We start from the raw sequence: 18,813 nt of genomic DNA, 5'->3' as shown, positions 1-18,813 counted from the left end.
TCAGAAATTTATACTGCAAATGTAACCTTTAGAAAAATAATAAATTTTTTTGTTAGATGTTTTTCTCAAGTATTGTATTGATAATGCTATTTCAAAGTGGGACCATTTCTTAAATTTATTTTCTCTTTGTTGATTGTTACATTGAAGTAAAATTGATTTCTTATGTTGACCTTTTATCCAGCTATCTTGTGAATTCACTTAGTGAGTCCTAAGTCCTAAGTAAAGATTCTTTTGAATGTTGTTCATTCCTTTTATGTCATTGGCAAATAATGACAGCCTTATTTCTTCCCTTTGATGTCCTCTACCATTTGTTTTCTGTTTTATGACACTAGCAAGGAATGGTACTGTACTGTTGGGAGAGGATGTTGAAGTAGAGGAAAGGTTTTCAACATGTTTTAATTAAATTGCTCTTTATCGAACCAATGAATTTCTCTTCTAATCCTAGCTTACTAAGAGTTTTTATAATGAATAGATGTTGTGCTGATCATATGTTTTCTATTTTGTCTTGTTACTATAGCAAATGTTATGATTAATTTTTAAGGATTTAAGCTAATGTTTCATTTGTGGAAGAAACATAATTCAATGTGATACCTCTTTTAAAATTATCCTGGATTTGATAACATTTTCTTTAGGAAATTTTAATTCAAATTTATGGGATATTGGATTATAACTTTCTTACAATGCCCTTGTCATATATTGGTAATAAAGTACTTTTGGACTCATAAAAGATGTTGGAAAGTATAGTAGGTTCAATGGTGACCCCCAAAATATATGTCTGTAGCCTACCCCTTTAGAACTGTAAATGTGAATGACCTTAGTTGAGGATGTTTTGACAACGCAATTAAGTTAAGGATCATAAAATGAAGTCGTTTTGGATTTAGTGTGGGCCCTAAATCCAATGATAGCTTTCCTTACAAGAGAAAGGCAGAGGGAGAATGGAGACACAGAAAAAGTAAGAAGTCCACATAAGGACCCATGTGAAGACAAAGGCAGAGAGTTTAATTACTTGTTAGAGATCAAGGAAATCCTATAGTCTAAGGTTGAACAAAGCAAGGTAGGATTCTCTTTTACAGACTTCAAAGGGAGCATGACCCTGCTGGCACCTTAGTTTTAGACTTATGGCCTCCACAACTGTGAAAGAACAGATTTGAATTGTTTTAAGCCATCAGATTTGTCATCGTTTGTTACAGTAGCCCTAGGAAACTAACAGAGGAAATAATCCCTGTTCCTACATCTGGAGTTTATATAAGATTGGTGACTATTTTTTCCTTAAATGTTAAGAGAATTCATTCATGAAACCAACTGAGCTGGAGGATTAATTTACAAAAACCATTTTAATTAAAATTATATTTCTTGGCCAGCGCAGTGGCTCACGCCTGTAATCCCTGCACTTTGGGAGGCTGAGGAGGGTGGATCACAAGTCAGGAGATCGATACCATCCTGGCTAACATGGTGAAACCCCGTCTCTACTAAAAATACAAAAAGCTAGCCAGGCGTGGTGGTGGGTGCCTATAGTCCCAGCTACTCCGGAGGCTGAGGCAGGGAATGGCATGAACCTGGGTGGTGGAGGTTGCAGTGAGCCGAGATCATGCCACTGCACTACAGCCTAGGTGACAGAGCGAGACTCCACCTAAATAATAATAATAATAATAATAATAATAATAATAATTCTATTTCTTTCTTTTCTTTCTTTTCTTTTTCTTTTTTTTTTTTTTTTTTTTTTTTTTGAGATGGAGTCTCACTCTGTCACCCAGGCTGGAGTGTAGTGGTGCAATCTCGGCCCACTACAACCTCTGACTCCCAGGTTCAAGTGATTCTCCTGCCTCAGTCTCCCAAGTAGCTGGGACCACTGGTGCATGCCACCATGCCCAGCTAATTTTTTGCATTTTTAATAGAGATGGGGTTTCACCATGTTAGCCAGGATGGTCTCAATCTCCTGACCTAGCGATCGGCCCACCTCAGCCTCCCAAAGTGCTGGCATTACAGGTGTGGGCCACTGCACCCAGCCAAAATTCTTCATCTTTAAAAGATATAAGAAACTTCAAGTTTCGTATATAATTTTGAGGGAATTTAAGTGAGTTGCACTTTTGTAGGAAAATTTCGTCTAAATATTCAGATTTATTGCACAAATGTTCATAATATCCTCTATTATGTTTTGTCTATTAAACTTTTTATCTTGAAATAATTGAAGATTCACATGCGGTTGTAGGAAAAATACAGAGGAATCCATGTATATACCCTTTAACATTCCCCCCAAAGGTAAAATCTTCCAAAACTATAATATCAGGACCAATATATTGGCATTATAAAGTCAAGATACAAAACATTTCCATCACTAAACATATCCCTTATCTTGCCCTTTTAAATCTATATTTACTTCCCTTCTATCTTCACCCCTGCCTTAAAACCTGGAAGCCGTTAATCTATTCTTCATTTCTATAATTTTGTCATTATACTTTGTAGTATAGATATACCACAGTTTGCTTAAACATTCACTCATTGAAGGACAGCTGGGTTGTTTCCAACTTTTGACTTTTATAAGTAAAGCTGCTGTAAACATTGATGCACAAGTTTTTGTATAAAGACAAGTTTTCCATGTCCTAAAATAGACTACCAGGAGTAAAACTACTGGGTCATATAGTAAATATAGGCTTATTGTTTTGTAAGAAGCTACTAAACTCTTCTGCAGAGTGACTAAGCTGTTTTATATTCCTACCAGCAATGCATGAGTCATCCAGTTTCTTCACCAGCACTTGATGTCACTAGTTTTTAGTTTGGCCATTCTGATGTGTATGGTGATAGCTCATTGTGGTCTTAAGTGTAATTTCTTTAATGCCTAGTGACATTATTCCAAAAGATAAAGAGAGAAATCCCCCTAAATCATTATATCAAGCCAGTATCATCCTAATACCAAAACCTGGAAAGGACATAACAAAGAAAACTACAGACCAATATACCTGATGTACACAGATGCAAAAATCCTCCATAAAATACTAGCCAAACAAATCTAACAGCATATTAAAAAGGTAACCCATCATTATATTATAATAAAGAAAGGAAGGGCATCAAAATCATAAAGAGGAAGTCAAACTGTCGCTGTTTGCTGAGTATATGATCATATACCTAGAAAACCCTAAAGACTCATCTAAACAACTCCTAGAAATGGTAAATAAATTCAGTTGTTTCAGGATGCAAAATTAATGTACACAAATCAGTAGCCCTGCTATACACCACCAGCAACCAAGCTGAGAATCAAATGAAGAACTAAATCCCTTTCACAATAGCTGCAAAAAATTTAAAATACTCAGGAATCTACTTAACCAAGGAGGTCGAAGACCTCTATAAGGCAAACTACAAAACACTGCTGAAAGAAATTATAGACAACAAAAACAAATGGAAACACAACCCCAAACTCATGTATGGGTAAAATCAGTATAGTGAAAATACCATACTGCCAAAATCAATCTACAAATTCAATGCAATTCCCAACAGAATGTCATCATCATTCTTCACAGAACTAGAAAAAACAATCCTAATATTGATATGGAACCAAAAAAGAACCCACATAGCCAAAGCAAGATTAAGCAAAAAGAATAAATCTGGCGGCATCACATTACCCGACTTCAAACTATACCATAAGGTCATAATCACCAAAACAGCATGGTACTGGTATAAAAATAGGCATATAAACCAATGGAGCAGAATAGAAAACACAGAAATAAAGCCAAATACTTTAGCCAACTCATCTTCAACAAAGCAAACAAAGACATAAAGTGGGGAAAGGACACCTTTATTCAACAAATGGTGCTGGGATACCTGTCAAGTCACATGTAAAGAATGAAGCTGGATCCTCATCTCTCACCTTATACAAAAATCAACTCAAGGTTGATCAAAGACTTAAATCTAAGACATGAAATCATAAAAATTCTAGATGATAACATTGGAAAAACCCTCTTAGACATTGCTTACCCAAAGACTTCATGACCAAGAACCCAAAAGCAAAAACAACAGAAACAAATATAAATACATGAGACTTAATTAAACTAAAAAGTTTCTGCATAGCAAAAGAAATAACCAGCAGTGTAAACAGACAACCCACAGAGTGGGAGAAAATCATGATCTATACATCCAACAAATGACTAATATCCAGAATCCACAAGGTGCTCAAACAAATCCGCAGGAAAAAACAATTCGATTTAAAAGTGGGCTAATGACATGAATAGACAATTCTCTAAAGAAGATATTCAAATGGCTGACAAATGTGAAGAAATGCTGAACATCACTAATAATCAGGGAAATGAAAATCAAAACCACAATGCAATACCACCTTATTCTTCCAAGAATTGCCATAATAAAAGATGTTGGCATGGATGTGGTGAAAAGGGAACACTTTTACACTGTTGGTGGGAATGTAAACTAGTACGACCACTATGGAAACAGTGTAGAGATCCTTAAAGAACTAAAAGTAGATCTATCATTTGATCCAGCAATCTCACTACCTGGTATCTATCCAGAGTTGAAAAGTTATTATACAAAAAAGATACTTGTACATTCATGTTTATAGCAGCACAATTCGCAATTGCAAAAACATGGAACCAGCCCAAATGTCCATCAATCAACAGGTGGGTAAAGAAAATGTGGTATGTATATATATCATGGAATACTACTCAGCCATATAAAGAACAAAATAATGGCATTTGGAGCAATGTGGATGGAACTGAAGAACATTATTCTAAGTGAAGTATCTCAGGAATGGTAAACCAAACATCATATGGTTTCACTCAGTGGGAGCTAAGCTATGAGGACACAGAGGCATAAGCATGATACAATGGACTCTGGGAACTCGGGGTAAAGGATGGGAGATGGGGTGAGGGATAAAAGACTCCACACTGAGTACAGTGTACACTGATAGGGTGACAGGTGTACCAAAATCTCAAAAATCACCACTAAAGAACTTATTCATGTGACAGAATGCCACCTGTTCCCCAAAGCCAATTGAAATTATATATGTATATATAATATATGTATGTATATATGTGTGTGTGTGTATATATATAATCCAAGAGAAGAAAGTCTGTTATGCATGCCCAAATTTTTGTTTAGCATATACGTTTTTTCTTACCTTTGTTCTAATGGGCCTTTTTTCATCATTTCCTTTGTATTTAGTGAACTTCCCTTAGCCTTCTTTTGGGGTAGGTTAGCTGGCAATGAATTCTCTTAGCTGTCTTTCATCTGAGAATGTGTTGATTTTCTCTTTCTGAACATAGAATTCTGGGTTGATGTTCTTTTCTTTCAGCTCTTAGAAAGTGTTGCGCCACTTCCTCTGGTCTCTGAGGTTTCAAATAACAAATCCATTGTCATTTAAATTGTTTTTCTGCTACAGATGAAGCATCTTTTCTCTTCTGCTGCCTTCAAGAGTCTTTTATAATAGCTCCAATTCTAACCCTCCTGCCTCTCTCTTAAAAGAAACATATTATTACATTGCCCCCTACTCCTCAAATAATCTGGGATAATCTTTGTATCTCAAGATTCTTAATCAATCACATCTGCAAAGTGATTTTTGCCATGAGAGGTAACATATTCATGGACCCTAGTGATTAGGGTATCTTTGAGTATCTTTGAGAAGGCCATCATTCTGTCTACCACATTTTCCAGCGTATGAGTCAAGCAGTTCCCAGATCCCAAAACTGAGTGGGGAATGGACCACATTGGACCACAAAAAAATTCTTCGTTGACATAAATCAAAAATGTGTTATAAAGTATTAGCTAATTGTAGCTTCAACATATTAAACTTGTAATACACACTAACCAAATTGTTTTTCCCAGGCCAATAATAAAGGCTTTGGTTAAACATTAAGTAATTAATCAATATAATTCAACATATAAAAAATTAAAGAAGCAAAAAATATATGACTATCTCAATAGATTTACCAAAAAAAAAAAGCCAAGAAAGAAGAAAAATTTTGAAACCAAGTATTTTAAAATTTGCTATCATTAAAAACAAAAAGAACAACAAAGTATTAGTCAGTGAGGACCATATCAATTGAAATTTCAAAGTAAGAATAGAAAAGTCAAGGATATTAAATTAATAATTCTTGATAAAATATAAAATATAAATATAAATTTTAAAAGGGCAAGAGATTTAAAGAAAGTGTGAGTACACAGTTCTCTTCTTTCATTACAATAATTCAATATAATATAATCTAAATGTAGTAAATTAGGAAGCAAACAGTTTATTTCAAATGATTGTAATGAAAAACCAGCAGAAATAAATGTATGATTATAGACTATAACAAGACAAGATGAGCATTTAGGGAGGGAGGATATTGAAAGACTAAGAATAAAGATTTCATGTTTTTAATTGGGAATAAACTTACACTGTCTAAAGTTAATAAATAAAGAAATAGAAATTAGGGTCTCTGTGCCTGTGTGTGTGTGCACACGCATGCGCATGCACATGTGTACCTGTTTGTGTCTATCTGTCTGTCTTTGTTCAGGCTGTTATAACAAACTACCATAGACCGAATGGCTGATAAAGTACAAATGTTTATTTTATACAGGTCTGGAGATTGAGAAGTTCAAGATCAATGTGACGGCAAACTTGGTGTCTGGTCACTATCTACTTTCTATTATATTTCATAGAATTTTATCTTCTTGCTGATTTCTCACACAGTGAAAGGGGTAGGGGAGCTCATTGGAGACTCTTTCATAACAGCATTAATCCCATTTATAAGGGCTCTGTGCTTGTGACCTAATTACTTTCCAGAGACCCTAACTCCTAATAGTATCATATTCAAAGTTAGGATTTCAATATGTGAATTAGGTTAGGGATCAAGCATTCAGTTTATAGTTGTGTATGTGTATGTGAAGTATATAGCTGTAAACAAAGAAAAGAGGGAATATAAACTTTAAATACTTAGAAGAAAAACATACATACAAAAAAAAAAATAAGGAAACTCAAGTGACATCACAAAATATAGGAGAAAAAAAAGTACCTAAACATAACAAAACAAACAAAAATGATAAAAATAAGATCAAACATATTTTCTTAATAATAAAAAGTAAAACTTGTAAAAGAAAACGACACTCAGATCTGGCTAAAATGTACCAAGCATATCTATAACAAAATAACTCATGAATATTATAAAAGAATGCATGAACAAAGACAGAGCATGTATTTGCAAACAAAAAGCAAGGAAAAGTTATGATATAAAAATCAAGTTTAAAAAAGCATTTGAGCCAGAGGGTGAATCTAGGATGGCCGACTAAAAGCAGCCGTGATCAGAGGCTCCCATGGAAAAAAAGCATAATAACCCTGTGAATCCTTCATTGGCAACCAAGGTATCCAGGTTCTCTCATCAAACTGGCTGAAAGGCTGGCATAACCCATGGAGGAAAGGAAGAGCAGTGTGGTGCTCTAGCCCGCCTGCAAGCCACACAGGGAAGTGGAACCCTCCCTGCCACCCCTAGGCAAAAAATGCAGTGAGTGAGCGCACTACCCAGCCGAGGAAACTCTGCTTTTTCCACAGAGCTGTGCAAACCATGGATTGGGAGATCCCACTAACAAACCCAGGCCACCAGCGTATAGTATCTCAAACCTGGAACAAGCAGATTCTTGCAGCCTCTCAACTGGAATTTGCTTAAGGCTACCGAACTCCCAGCGGGAGGAGCCACCAGCACCAGCTGCAGCTGCCCGCTGTCTAAGTTGTTTGACCTTCTTGGGAGAGGGGCAGCAGCCAGCCCTGGGACTTGCAACTACTTAACATGCTAAGGTTCCTGAACCAGGGAAGGGTGGCACCCATTTCTATCGCTCCGGGCTGCAATTTTCCCCTGCTGGAGCCAGGGAGGCTGGATGGCTCAGTCCTAAGACTGGTTCCCACAGCCCAATATACCGGCTGTGGCAGTCTGCAGTCAGAGTCCTCTTCAGGCCCCCAACCCTGACCTATCCTTCCTCAGTGCATGGGGCTTCCCTGCGATCTCCAATAACAACAGTCAGACACTCAGTCAGACAAAATTCAGATCTCCCTGGACCTGAGCCCCTAGGGGGAGATGTGGCTGCAGTGTCTGTGGACCAGCAAACCTAGCCTTTCCTCCTGGTAGTTCTGAGAAATCTGGGCAGCCCAGACAAGTGGGTTCCCCACAGTGAAACACACCCACTCCACAAAGGGACAAAATACTTCATTGAATGGGTCTTGCCACCAAATTGGGTGAGATGCTCCAATGGGGTTGTTAGACACCCTTATACAGGAGTGATCCTACTAGTATCAGGTTGGTGCACCTCACTATCAGAGGTCTCAGAACAAGAAGCAGGTACCCATCTTTGCTGCTCTCCAACCTCCTTGAGTGATATCTCTTGGCACAGGAGGGAATAGGGCTTGAGGTGAACCCCTAGAAAACTGCAGCAGCCATACAGAAGAGGGACCTGACCATCAAAAGAAGAACAAACAAGCAGAAAGCAACAACAGCAGCATCAACAAAAACAACAACAAAAGAGCACCCACAAGAACCCTATCCAAGGGTCAGCAGCCTCAAAGATCAAAACTAGACAAACTCCCACAGATGAGAAAGAATCCATGAAAAAATGCTGAAACCCAAAAGGCGAGAGTGCCTCTTCTCCTCCAAATGATCGCAACATCTCTCCTTCAAGGGTACGGACTGGACGGAGGATCAGATGGACAAATTGACAGAAGTAGGCTCCAGAAGATAGGTAGTAAAAAACTACAATGAGCTAAAGGAGCATGTTCTAACCCAATGCAAAGAAGCTAAGAACCTTGATAAAAGATTAGAGGAATTGCTAACTGGAATAATCAAGTGGAACATCAACGACCTGGTGGAGCTGAAAACCATAGCATGAAAAACTCATGAAGCATACAAAGTATTAAGAGCCAAATCAACTAAGCAGAAAAAAGGATATCAGAATTTGAAGACCACCTTACTGAAATAAGACATGCAGGCAAGAATTGAGAAAAAGGAATGAAAAGGAATGAACAAAGCCTCCAGGAAAGAACCTAAAATTGATTGGAGTACTAGAAGAAGACGGGGAAAATGGAAACAAGCTGGAAAACACACTTAAGGATATCATCCAGGAGAACTTCGCTAACCTAGCAAGACAGGTCAACATGCAAATTCAGGAAATACAGAGAACATTAAGATACTCCATGAGATGATCAATCCCAAGACACATAATCATCAGATTCTCCAAGGTCAAAATAAAAGAAGCACTGTAAAGAGCAGCCAGAGAGAAAGGCCAGGTCACCTACAAAGGGAAGCCCATCAGACTAACAGTGGACCTCTCAGCAGAAACTCTACAAGCCAGAAGAGATTGGGGGTAAATATTCAACATTCTTAAAAAAATGATTCTCAACTCAGAATTTCATGTACAGCCAAATTAAGTTTCATAAGCAAAGGAGAAACAAAATTCTTTCCAGATAAGCAAAGAATGAGGAATTTTGTTACCACCAGGACTGCCCTGCAAGAGTTCTTGAAATAGCACTAAATATGGAGAGAAAAAACTGGTACCAGCCACTACAAAACACACCAAAATATAAAGATCAATGACACTATGAAGAAACTGCATCAACTAGTGTGCAAAATAACCAAATAGCAGCATGATGACAGGATCAAATTCACACGTAACAATACTAACCTTAAATGTAAATGAACTAAATACCCCATTAAAAGACATAGATTGGCAAATTGGATAAGGAGACAAGACCCATAAGTGTGCTGTTTACAGGAGACCCAACTTATGTGCAGAGACACACATAGGCTCAAAATAAAGAGATGGAGGAAAGTTTACCAAGTAAATGGAAAGAAAAAAAAAAGCAGAGTTGCAGTCATAGTCTCTTTAAAAAACAGGTTTTAAGGCAACAAAGCTCAAAAAAAGACAAAGAAAAGCATTACATAATGGTAAAAAGAACAACTCAACAAGAAGAGCTAACTGTTCTAAATATGCATGCACCCAATACAGGAGCACCTAGATTCACACAACAAGTTCTTAGAGACCTAAAAAGAGACTTAGACTCCCATACAAAACAGTAGGAGACTTTAACATGCTGCTGCCAGTATTAGAAAGATCAAAGGGATAGAAAATTAACAAGGATATTCAGGACTTGAACCCAGCTCTGATCAAGCAGATCTAGTAGACATCTACAGAACTCTCCACCCCAAATCAACAGAATATACATTCTTCTCACTGCCACATGGCACTTATTCTAAAATCGACCACGTACTGGAAGTAAAGCAATCCTCAGCAAATTCAAAAGAACTGAAATAATAACAGTCTCTCAGAATGCAGTGCGATCAAATTAGAACTCAGGATTTATAAACTCATTCAAAACCACACAATTTCATGGAAATTGAACAACCTGCTCCTGAATGGCTCCTGGGCAAATAATGAAATTAAAGCAGAAATCAAGAAGTTTTTTTAAACCAATGAGAACAAAGAGACAACCTACCAGAATCTCTGGGACACAGCTAAAGCAGTGTTAAGAGGGAAATTTATAGCAGTAAAATGCCCACATGAGAAAGCTAGAAAGATCTCAAATTGACACACTAACATTACAATTAAAAGAGCTAGAGAGGTAAGAAGACAAGAAATAACTAAGATCAGAGAAGAACTGAAGGAGATAGGGATATGAAAACCCCTCCAAAAATCAACAAATCCAGGTATTGGTTTTTGGAATAAAATAACAAAATAGATAGACTGGTAGCTAGACTAATAAGGAAGAAGAGAGTGAAGAATCAAACAGTCATGATAAAAAACAAGAAAGGGGATATCACCACTGACCAAACAGAAATACAAGTTACTATGACAGAATATTATGATTGCCGCTACACAAATAATCTAGAAAATCTAAAAAAAAAAAAAAGCATAAATTCCTGGACACATATACCCTCCCAAGACTAAACCAGGAAGAAGTTGAATCACTGAATAGACCAATAACATGCTCTGAAATTGAGGCAGTGATTAATAGCCTACCAACCAAAAAAAGCTCTAGACCAGATGGATTCAGTTGATTTCTACCAGAAATGCAAAGAGGAGCTGATAACATTCTTTCTGAAACTATTTTTAAATAATGAAAAGGAGGGTCTCTTCCCTAACTCATTTTGTAAAGTCAGCATCATCTTGATACTAAAATCGGGAAGAGACACAACAACAACAACAATAAAACTTCAGGCCAATATCCCTGATGAATATCTAAGTGAAAATCCTCAAGAAAATACTAGCAAACCTAATCCAGCAGCACATCAAAAAACTTATCCACCAAGGTCTACTCAACTTCATCTTTGGGATGCAAGGCTGGTTCAACATGCACAAATCAACTCAAACAGAAACAAAGACATAAACAGAACCAAATCACATAACAGAACCAAAGACAAAAACCACAGAATTATCTCAATAGATGCAGAAAAGCCCTTTGATAAAATTCAACATCCTTTTATGCTAAAAACTCTCAATAAACTAGATATTGATGGAACATATCTCAAAATAATAAGAGCTATTTATGACAAATCCAAAGCCAATATCATATTGAATGGGCAAAAGCTGGAAGCATTCTCTGAAAACTTTTACAAGACAAGGATGCCTTCTCTCATGGCTTCTATTCAACATATTATTGGAAGTTCTGTCCAGGGCAATCAGACAAGAGAAAGAAATAAATGTATTTGCATATTAAGAGAGGAAGTCAAGTTGTCTCTGTTTGCAGATGAGATGATTTTATGTTTAGAAAAGTCCATCATCTCAGCCCAAAAACTTACCGAACTGACAAGCAACTGTAGCAAAGTCTCAGGATACAAAATCAATGTGCAAAAATCACAATCACTCCTTTACACCAACAATGGGCAAGCAGAGAGTCAAATCGTGAATGAACTCCCATTCACGGTTGCAACAAAGAGAATAAAATACCTAGGAATTCAGCTAACAAGGATGTGAAGGACCCCTTCAAGAAAACTACAAACCACTGCTCAAGGAAATAAGAGAGAACAGAAACAAATGGAAAATAATTCCATCCTCATGGATAGGAAGAATCAATATTGTGAAATTGGCCATACTGCCCAAAGTAATCTGTAGATTCAATGATATTCCCATCAAACTACCATTGACATTCTTCACAGAACTAGAGAAAACTATTTTAAATTTCATATGGAATCAAAGAAGACTCTGTATAGCCACGACAAGCCTAAGCAAAAAGAACAAAGCTGGGGTAATCATGCTACCTGACTTCAAACTATTCTATAATGCTACAGTAACCAAAACAGCATAGTAATGGTACCAAATCAGGCATATAGACCAATGGAGTAGAACAGAGACCTCAGAAATAACACCACACACCTACAACCATCTGATCTTCGACAAACTTGACAAACCCAGGCGATGGGTAAAGGATTTCTATTCAGTAAATGTTCCTGGAAAAACTGGCCAGCCATGTGGGGAAAACAAACTGGACCCCTTTCTTACAGCTTATACAAAAATTAACTCAAAATGGATTAAAGACTTAAATGTAAAACCCAAAACCATAAAAACCCTAGAAGAAAACCTAGGCAATATCATTCAGGACATAGGCATGGGCAAAGACTTCATGATGAAAATGCCAAAAGCAATTGCACCAAAACCCAAAATTGACAAATGGGATCTAATTAAACTAAAGAGCTTCTGCATAGCAATGAAACTATCATCAGAGTGAACAGGGAACCTACAAAGTGGGGGAAACTTTTTGCAATCTACCCATCTGACAAAGGTCTAATATTCAGAATTTACAAGGAACTTAAACATATCTTCAAGAAAAAAATAACCCCATCAAAAAGTGGGCAAAGGATATGAACAGTCACTTCTCAAAAGAAGACATTTACATGGCCAACAAATAGATATATTTTAAAAAGCTCAATATCACTGATCATCAGAGAAATGCAAATGAAAACCAATGAGATACCATCTCACATCAGTTAGAATGGTGATTATTAAAAAGTCAGGAAACCATATATGCTCATGAGGCTGTGGAGAAATAGGAATATTTTTTCACTGTTGGTGGGAATGTAAATTAGTTCAACCATTGTGGGAGAGAGTATGGCAATTCCTCAAGGATCTAGAACCAGAAATACCATTTGATCCAGCAATCCCATTACTGGGTATGTCACCAAAAGAATATAAATCGTTCTACTATAAAGACACATGCACACGTATGTTTATTGCAGTGCTATTTACAATAGAAAACACATGCAACCAATGCAAATGCCCATCAATGATAGACTGGATTAAAAAAAATACACACCAGGGAATACTATGCAGCAATAAAAAGGAAAGAAATCATGTTCTTTGCACGGACATGGCTAAAGCTGGAATCCGTCATACTCAGCAAACTAACACAGGAATAGAAAACCAAACATCACATGTTCTCACTCATAAATGGGAGTTGAACATTGAGGTCACATGGACACAGAGAGGGGAACAACACACCCCAGGGCCTGTTGGGGGCTGGGGGATGAGGGCAGGAAACTTAGAGGTTGGGTCAATGGTTGCAGCAAACCACATGACACACATATAACTATGTAACAAACCTGCACATTATGCACATGTATTCTGTTATCCTGTTTTGTTTTGTTTTTAATAGAAGAAATAAGGAAAAAAATAAAAAATAAAAAAGTGTTCGAGTCATTCTGTACTGAAAATGTTGCAGTCCTTTATGAAGGTGCTTAATGGATGTTTATTGATTATTTTATACTTTTATTCTCCACTTTTAGAGTTTAAGAGATAAATTAGAATAACTGAAACAATAGAGGTCTGAAATGACAGAATAAATAAGTAGTTTTGATATATATGCAATATGTGTGAACACACACTCATAACTAGTATGTTCTCTAAAAATAGCATAAATATCTTTTCAAATGCATGTGGAAATTGTTTAAAAATTGACTTTGTAATAAATCAAAGAAAATGAAATAAATTATAATATAAATTAATATAAATATAAAATTATAATATAAATATAAAATTATAATATAAATATAAATATAAAATTATAATATAAATATAAAATTATAAATATAAAATTATAATATAAATATTAAAAAATTATAATTCACAGAATTAATATAGCACAACCTAATTTAAAGTAATGCAGTGAATGAGTTTGTTCTCATTTATCTTTCTGAAAATTTTAAGCACAAAACAAATTTATTTCAAAGTACTTTTCAGGTTTTTATTCTACTTTAATTTCTTCAGAAGTGAAATTCATCAGTTGGCTGTTAATTTCTTAATTTTTTGGCTTTCTTGGGTTAACATATTAGCTTATATGTTTTACATTTTATTGGAGATCTCATTTTTTTCTCCCTCATCACTTCTCCAGACCAGTACATTTTTTTAAACTCTTGGTGACATGGTTTGGATGTCTGCACCCTCCAAATCTCATTTTGAAATGCAATTTCCAGTGTTAGAAGTGGGACCTGGTGGGAGGTGATTGTATACTAGGGACAGAGCCCTCATGAATAGCTTAGCACCATGCCCTTGGTAATGAGCAAGTTCTCTGAGTTCACATAAGATCTGGTTGTTGAAAAGAGAGTTGCACCTCCCTACCGCCTTGCCCTGCTCTTGCCACATGCTGTGTTGCTCCTGCTTTGCCTTCTGCCATGAGTAAAAACTTCCTGAGTTTTCACCAGAAGCTAAAAGATGTCAGAACTATGCTTGCACAGCCTGCAGAATCATGAGCCAATTAAACTTATTTTTCTTTATAAGTTACTCAGCCTCAGGTACTCCTTTATAGTGATGCAAAATGGTCTAATAAGAAAATAGGTACCGAGAAGTTAGGCATTGCTTCAAGGGTATCTGAAGATGTGGAGTAAGTGGAACTAGGTAACAGGCAGAGGTTGGAAGAGCTTGGAGGTCTCAGAAGAAAACAGACAGATGAGGGAAAGCTTGGCACCTCTTAGAGACCGGTTAAATGGTTGTGAAAAAGATGCTGATAGATATATGGACAGTGAAGTCCAGGCGGATGAGATGTCAGATGGAAATGAGGAAGTTATTAGGGACTAGAGTAAAGGTCACCCATGTTATGCCCTAGCAAAGAGCTTCGGGGCTGTATTGTGTTTATGTCCTTGGGATCTATGAAATTTTGAACTGAAGTGGTGACCTAGGATATGTGGTGGAAGAAATTTTCTAAGCACAAAGAGTTCGAGAGGTGGGCTGGGTTCTTCAAGCAGCATATGGTCTTATATGAGAGCAAAGAAATGACTTACAACAGGAAATTATAATTAAAAGGGAAGCAGAGCATAAAACTTGGAAAATTCATAGCCTAGCCATGTGACAGAGATAGAAAAATAATTTTCAAAAGAGGAATACAAGTGAATTGCTGAGACATTAGCATGACTAAATGGGAACCAAGAGCTAATATCAAAGACAATGGGAACAAGCTTCAAAGGTATTTCAGAAATCTTCCAAGTTGTTCCTCTCATCACAGGCCCAGAGACTTAGGAGGAAAGAATGGTTTTGTGGGCCAGGCCCAGGGTGTGAGTTTCTTGCATCCAGTCCACTCAGGATCTAGTCTCAGCTCACAGGCCTTCAGATACAGTTCAGGCCACTGCTCCAGAGGGTATAATCATTGGGTGGCTTCCAAATGGTGTGAAGCCTGCAGGTGCACAGAATGCAAATGTGAAGGAGGCTTGAGAAATTTCTCCTAGATTTCAGATGATGTATGAGAAAGCCTTTGTGCCCAGTCAGAAACCAACTGCAGGGGCAGAACCCTCGCTGAGAAATTCTACTAAGGCAGTGCGAAGTGAAATGTGAGGTTGGAACCCCCACACAGAGTCTCCACCAGGGCATTGCCTACTGGAACGGTGGGAAGTGGTCCACCACTCTCTAGACCACAGAACATGGGCAGCTTGCTTGCTGAGTCTTCTCACAGTCTCTCTTTTCCCATGTCATGCCAGACACTTTGCTTTTACTACTCCTGCCCTTGAACGTCAGACTCCAACTTCTTCAGCCTTTAAACTCTGGGACTTGCATCAGTGTCCTCCCAGGGGCTCTTGGGCCTTCAGCCTCAGACTGAGGGCTGCATGATCAGCTCCCTGGTTTTGAGGCTTTCAGAATTACACTGGGCGATGGTACCAGCTTCTCTGTTTCCCAGATATATACTATATATATGTAATACATGTGTGTAAACATATACACACATATATGTGTGTTTATCATATACGATAACCATATATGATCATATATGATCATATATATAATCATTATATATACGATCTGTGTATCATATATATATCCTATTAGTTGTAAATACATTTATTAGGATAGATATTCTGTCCCTCCAGAGAACCCTGACTAATACACCTGGCAATCCAGGTTCTCTAATCAAAAACCAGATTTTGACCTGACATTCAAAAATAAAACACACACTAGATCCCCCATTTAATGAACAAGAACAGCACCAAAAATGATTTCTATGTATTGTTATTTTGCTATCCCATCTTTTATCTCCTTGCTCAGAATTAATAACTATATTCGGTGGTGTATGTTTTCTTTATAAACTTTTTGTTCTTCATGTAAACACATACGTCAAAACAATAAATTCTTTAGATTTTCTCATCTGAAAATTGTATATAAAAGATATGTAATTTTTTTAGGACTTCTCTTTAGACAATATATTACTTTAAAAAACTTTTTTGAGTCAGGGTCTCACTCTGTTGCTCAGGTTGGAGTGCAGTAGCATGATCATAGCTCACTGCAGCCTCGAACTCCTGAGTTTACGCGACCTTCCAACGTAAGCTTCCTGAGTAGCTGGGACAACGGGCATTTGCCACCATGCCTAAGTTTTTAAATTTTCGTAGAGACGAGGTCTTGCTATGTTGCCCAAGCTGGTATCAAACTCCTGGCCCCAAGCATTTCCTCCCACCTTGGCCTCTGAAAGCACTGGGATTACAGGTATGAGCCACCAGGCCTGGCCAGTATATTACTATGTTTTACCCATATTATTTTATATAGCTCTAATTCTTTTTCATATCTTTGTGTAATCCATTGTAAGAATATTCCATAATACTATTTTGGTATCCTTTCTCTTTTCTATGAATATATTATAATATGTGTAGTTTACAGTATTTTTGCTATGATTAGCATTATCTTAAACGTCACTTGTTATTAATATGAGCTTTTCATGGATTTATACACAAAATGAAATTGGTGTGGTGTATGATACATGAAATTTCAGCATTATAAGGGACTGCTAGTTTGGTTTCCAAAGCAATTTTACTAATTTAAACTCCCATCAATAATGTATAAAGGGATCCTACTAATCCATAATGTTTCTAATAATTGGCACTCTCAGGTTTTATTTTGAAACTTTATTATTATTATTATTATTATTATTTTGAGACCGAGTCTCGCCCTGTGGCTCAGGCTGGAGTGCAGTGGCATGATCTCAGCTCACCGCAACCTCTGTCTCCTGGGCTCAAGTCATTCTGCTTCCTCAGTCTCCTGAGTAGCTGGGATTAGAAGAACCTGCCATCATGCCCGGCTAATTTTCTTTTGTATTTTTAGTAGACATGGGGTTTCACCAACTTGCCCAGGGTGGTCTTGAACTCCTGACCTCAGGTGATCCACCGGCCTCGGCCTCCCAAAGTGCTGGGATTACAGGCATGAGCCACTGCGCCCTGCCAAATTTATTTTTTAAAACTAAATTTTATTCATATCTTGATTTGCATTTTTATAATTGTATTATGGAAAGCATTTAAAAATATTTTTTGCCATATGTGTTTTTTATTTTTGAAATAATAGCTCATTTATTTCGTTTTGTTTTCTCATTAGATTTTTATTGATTTTAGGAGTCCTTTATATATTTGATGCTATTTTTTTACATTATATATTTTGAAAATATATTTTCAGAATTTATAAAGTAAAATGATAAATAGAAGTCCTTAGCATCAAACTTATTCATCTATTGTTTTATGACATTGAGGATAAAATAAAATTGCCCAATGACAAGTACATTATAAAACTTACTAAAATAAACAAAATGATTCTTTCTCAGTCAGAGGTCCTGATTAAGCAAAGGCAAAGAAAATGAACAGACCAATAATAAAAGAGAAAATGTAAGAATTTGCAAAACTGATTAGTTTCACTAGCAATAAAAACATGGCAATTAAGATTCTGTGATTATACCTTCTCAACTAGTAAAATAACCACTATTCAAAAATGAAAATATGCTGGATGTGGATGTATTGAACATGTAATCTATTATCTTGCACCTGAAATTGTGGTCCATGAGTTAACGGCATTGGCACCATCAGGCAACTTGTTATAATTTCAGAATCTCAGGCCATATCCAAAATCTAAGTGAATCGGAATCTGAATTTTAACAAGATTCCCATGTAACTCATATAATCATTGAAATTCAAAGACAATGGTCCAATAAAGTATTCGCTTTTAAGACTGTAATGTGTTACCATATTTAGGGAAATAATTTAGTAATATTTACTAAGTACACACACATATCTCTTTATTGCAGAAAAACATAAAAAGTATCTCAAGTGCGTGGGAACTGTTAAAAACAAAACATGTCCATGTTATACACTTTTATATAGCCAGTTAAAACGTTTATGAAAAGGTTATTAAATAATGGTTGCATGACCAGCTACAAAATCACATATACAGTATAAACTCAAAATGTTTTTACAACTACATGAAAAAAAATGTATCAACAGAAAATATGTTAAGATAAAAGCATTATTAGCAACTTTTATCATTCCATTTTACATACATATTTTATAGGTAATTTTAATAAAATGTAATACATGGGAGAAATTTTTAATAAAAGGATACTAG

Source organism: Chlorocebus sabaeus, chromosome 9 (genome assembly GCF_047675955.1).
Source record: "Chlorocebus sabaeus isolate Y175 chromosome 9, mChlSab1.0.hap1, whole genome shotgun sequence".
Classification (NCBI taxonomy): Eukaryota; Metazoa; Chordata; class Mammalia; order Primates; family Cercopithecidae; genus Chlorocebus; species Chlorocebus sabaeus.
Note: the sequence above shows the minus strand (reverse complement) of the source record.